The sequence below is a fragment of the Dipodomys spectabilis genome, unplaced genomic scaffold (genome assembly GCF_019054845.1).
Source record: "Dipodomys spectabilis isolate Male_0828 unplaced genomic scaffold, ASM1905484v1 ptg000078l, whole genome shotgun sequence".
In the NCBI taxonomy this organism is placed as follows: Eukaryota; Metazoa; Chordata; class Mammalia; order Rodentia; family Heteromyidae; genus Dipodomys; species Dipodomys spectabilis.
This window is the reverse complement of record NW_024870755.1, coordinates 6052923-6058232: the sequence shown is the minus strand read 5'-3', so window position 1 is coordinate 6058232 and position 5310 is coordinate 6052923.

Below are 5310 nucleotides of genomic sequence, written 5' to 3'. Positions count from 1 at the left end.
TTGGGACTCTAAATATATTTGAGATATGAGGCAATTGTGCGTTGCAGAGCAACTAAAGTTCTTCTCCCAATCTTCGTGCTTTTTATCTATCTATCTATATGAATTCTCTTCTTAGTCAGATTTGGTATGGATCTGTCAAGTCTGTTTATTTATTTAAAAAACCAACTCTGATTTGTTGATTCTTTCTATGTTTTATTTTGAACATATTTGGTTATTTCTGGTGTTTTTTTTGTTTCTGTCTACTGCTTTGGGTTTTGGGCTTCTTCCTGTTTTCAAGGAGCTTGAGATACATAATTAAAATATTAATTTGAGATTTCCTCAATTATTTATGTAGGCACTCTGAGCTATAAATCCTCCAGTAATTACTACAAATACCCGAGGAGCCGGTATTTTCTGTGTTTTTTTGTTGTTGTTGTTAAATTCTAGAAAAGTTCAGATTTCCATTCTAATCCCTTCAGTGTTACACTGGTCATTCAGCATCTTTTTGTTCACTCTTCATGGGTTTGACTTTTTTTTTTGCTTTAGCTGTTTAATTCTAAGTTTATTCTGTTATGGTCTGACAAGATATGGGAATTCAAATAATTTTTCTTTCAATTTGGACAGAATTTCTGTGTGACTTAGGATATGTTCTGATTTGGAGAATCTTCCATGAGCTGATGTGAAGAATGTATATTCTGACGCTGAATGTATATTCTGTAGATGTCTGTTAGGACTAGGTGGTCAATGAAGTTATTTAGGTCTGCAGTTTCTTGGTTGAGTTTTTCCTGGATAACAAATCCATAGATGGGAATGATGTGATGAGATGTCTCTTTTGGTTAAGTAGAATTTTGTTGATGAAATAGAATGCTCCAGGATTCAGGTCATTGATATTTAGACTGGCAATATCTCCTAATTGAGAGTTGCCTTTATCAATATGTAATGTCTCTTCCTACTAATTTTAATTTTAATTCTATTTTATCTTATGTTAGTAATCCTACTGAGGCCTGTTTATGGTGTCCATATGCTTGAAAATTTTCCTTCCAGCCTTTTAGTTTGAGTACGTGTTTTTTTTTTGTCAATAAAATGTGTCTCTTGTTTTTTTGATACTACTATATAATCTATGCCTTCTATTTGGAAATTTAAATCCATTCATATTGAGAGTTAAGACAGAAATATCTGATAAGCCCTGCTATGTTATACCCCTGCTGTTAGGAGGTGTTCCTCATCTACTGTTAATATATTTACCTTGTTCTCTGGTAGGGAGCATTTTATATAACCAGTTCCTGTTCTTCTTGATCTTCTCTATGTAGGATATATTTGATTAACTTCTATCCAGCTGATTTGCTGGATATACGTTGTTTCAAGTTTTCTTTGTCATGAAATATGTTTATATATCCTCTAAATGTAAAGGAGTGTTTGGCTTGGGATGAATTGGTAGATGTTTACCCTTAATGGTTGTCATATATCATGTCAGGCTCTCCTTTTTATCATATCAACTAAGAAATCTGTATTTAATGGGACAGTATATACTTTATAAATAATCAGTCTTTTCGCTCTGGCAGCTGTAAGAATCCTTTCCTTGATCTTTAATGATCCTCTAATGCATTATGATGTGGTGGTGGATTTTTCAGTTCTAGAATTCTCTGTTTGGAGTTCTAAAGGTTTCTCTTCTCTGAATGAGCCTATCTCTTTGGATGTTTGGCATGTTCTTTGCTAGAATTCTGTAATTTGTTTCCCATCAATTTAGCTTCCTGCTCTTCTCTTTCTTGATAACTATCTCCCCGAAATGTGATCTTCTGAGTCTTGAAGTTAAGTAAGATCATTTCTTATTTCGTGGATTTGTTCTAAATGATTATCTCCTCTTTCTTATTAGACCTATTCTGTCTTTGACGCTGAGATTACCTTCTATGTCATCTATTTGCTATGGAGACTTTCTACTTTGTTTTTGATTTCCCCATCTTCTAATTGGTCATTTTTAGGGGGTCTTTCTCTTTATTAAAGCTTTGTTTTAGGTCCTGTATGGACTTTCTGTACGTATTTTCTTTGGGTGGGGGAGTGTCAAGGGTTGTTTTCTGTGTCTTCTCTCATATCTTTTAACTAGGCATCTATTTTTTCTTGGACTCCCTTGCCTTCTCAGAATTTTTTTTTATCTTTCTGTTTGTAGTCTCCATGAATTATTTTGCTAATCTTTGGTTGGTCTCATCTTGTTCACAATTTTCCTTGTAGAGGTTTTCTATCTTTCCATTAATCACATTTTTAGCAGTATTTGTAATGTATTTTGATAACTACCTTCAAGGTCCTTGTCTGTTTCAATGCCTGGTTATTTACTATGTGAATTATACTACCTTGACATCATTTTTCTTATATTTTTCTGATTTGTTCTGTCCATTTGAAGGTTTTATTTTGGGGGAATCTATGATCTTCATACATGACTCTCTGTGTTCTTGGTCTATTTGCCAGGTGTTGGTTTTCTGTTGCGATTTGCTTTCCTGGAATTAGGTTTTTGTCTAGTCCATTAAGTGTAGGAGTAGAAACTAGTTGAGGTGAGATGTTGTGATTTTAATACTTGTGGTTCCAGCCACAATTCACACTGTCCAGTAGTATAGTGAATTGTCTCTGTAGATGGATGTGGCTTTCTCCGATGTACATTTCTGTTTCTGCTTTTTTCCATGTTGCCCTATTTCCACACTGCAGATGTGCTTTTGAATATGTTGGCCAACACAGTCACGGCAGTCACTTACCTGTCTGGGTAACTTTTCATAGATTTTTGTTTTCTTCTGAAGACTGTATAAACTTATAGCTGACTTGGTGTGACCCTCTAGACCTGGAGTACCTGCTAGGACTCTAAATCTCTGTTTCATTAGAGAGAGCTAGGGTAATTTTCTGTTGTTCTTCTGTCATTGTTTTCTCTCTCCCTCAGATTTATTTATTTATTTATCTTATTTTGTGTGTGTGGGTGTCCAGACGTGGGGCCTGAACTCTGGGCCAGGGTGCTGTCCCTCAGCTCTTCAGCTCAAGGCTAGCATTCTACCACTTGAGCCACAGTGCCACTTCCTTTTTTTTCTTTTTGCTTATGTGGTGCTGAGGAATTGAACCCAGTGCCTCAGGCATGCAAGGCAAGTGCTGTACCACTGAGCCACCTTCACAGCCCAGATTTATTTATTTTTATTGTGGTTTTTTTCACATAATTTAGTATTTGTGATTGTTGTATCAGGTTATTTTTGTTTTTCTGTTTGTGTTACTTTGAAGTAGTGATTTCAGGCTTGTATGGAGAGACAGTAAAGTATAAAGGTATGCTAATATGTTGAAGGAATGGGAGCAAACATTTTAACTTTTTGCTACACAATTAAATTAATATTAACAAAGGCTAATTAAAATTATTACTTATTTACATTTCAGAGGATGAGTATAGTACTCTTGGATATCTTGGAGGAAAAGACCTTAGACTCATTATAACTGATGATTTACATTGAAGTTACTGTCTAAACTTTCTTTTTCAGAAAAGCAAAATCTCCATTTCTTTCATATTAGCATTATAAAATCATAATAGCTGCATGTTGAATTGTTTTCCTCTGCTATTTTCAATTCCATTTTTCATCCATGAGGTATCTAGGGCTTTGAATGACCAATTCCTTAAAAATACCTATATTGCTTATATTGTGATGTAAATCTCAGCAATATTAATATGAATTTATCTGAGTCTCATCTTGAGCTACATTCATATGAAATTTATTCAGTATCAAGGGAGGAACCTATTTTACTCTTTTCTGTGTTTTAATCAATAAAACAAATCTCTTTAGAAATGTATTGTCATCTTTTATATTGCTCTGGTAAACATCAGGTGTTTCTAGTATTTTACTGAAATATATATAAAGTTTGGAATTGGAAGACACCACCCCATTATCAGTTTAAAGCAAACCCTTGAGTACTCCTTCATATGTAAAAATAAAAAAGTCCAATATACATGTTCATACATGAACAATCTATTGGTTAAGTAAATTAGTCACAAGAACTACCACATCAATTCTCAATTTACTTAAAGGCACCAAAATATTGTGTTCATAAATATCGCTCATTTTTAGAAAATGATTAGTCAATACAAAGTTTATATTATTTTTGAAATTTTCAAAATGTAAATTACACCCAGATTTGCTGTCAATATCCTGTTTCCAGGAAAATATTTATTCAGCAAATAGAGAAACAAAAATAAGGGTTCGTCACATAGAATGCAAGATGTTGTAGCAGACTGTCTGCTTAAGATTATAAGTACATGCAAATCTTGTGATATATTCAAAGGTACTATGAACATTCATAAGAGGATTTGTGATCAGAAGTGATAGGTAAGCAAAGTAACTGGAAAACTGTATATGTAAACTGAGCTTTCAATATAGGATGTCAAGTTTTCCATACATGAGTCTACAGAAGTTGATTGTGTTTCTCTAACACACATACAGTATTCTACATTTTCCCACATACTCCTGTTCTCTTACCTCAGTTCCTGATCAATATTCCTCTACTTTCATGATGTCAATTTCTACTAAAATAACAAGGTGGGTGTTTTATTGGTCTCTAGATCCAATACACTTTAGTATTTTGGAGTAGTAGTATGAATTCATGGAGTGTGACTTGAATGTACTTGATTTCAGGGAAAGATACAGGTCCAGGCAAGATACTTAAGTAAAGAAAAACCTATGGAGGAAACACCAATCAACTATATTTACAAAAGAATGAAACTGATGTCTCATTTGTCTGGGTGGCAGCAGCTTTGTGTTTGCGTGTGTGTGTGTGTGTGTGTGTGTGTGTGTGTGTGTGTGTGTGTGTGTGTGGAGAGAGAGAGAAAGAGAGAGGGAGAGGGAGAGAGAGAGAGAGAGAGAGAATTTTATTGTGGCTTCCATATTTACAGTCCATAGAGCATTACTTGTTAGGGAGAAGGTGTTCTTATCAGAGCTCTGATAGCACTAACACTTAATCTCTACTTAAAAAGGGAAAATAAACTAACATCTTACGCGATTGTTTTGACAATTAATTAGTATATTAAAGGCCAAAGGGAGGAATTGGAGATCAATATAATCTTTTTCCTATCTTCGGAATATTACACAGCAATAGCTGTGATTTTAGGAGTCTCCTCCCATGTACTGACAGCTGAATTACTAATATACTTAACAACATGAAACATATGATAGAGAAATAGATCAGCCAGCAAGCACAAAGAACTGGTGATAAGATTGAACTTTTGAGCCGGGTTGCCACATCTTTTAGGAATGTAATTCCTTCATATGAACTTCAAATTTTGTGGCTTTCCCTGTGTGATTAAATGGTAAGAATGTATTG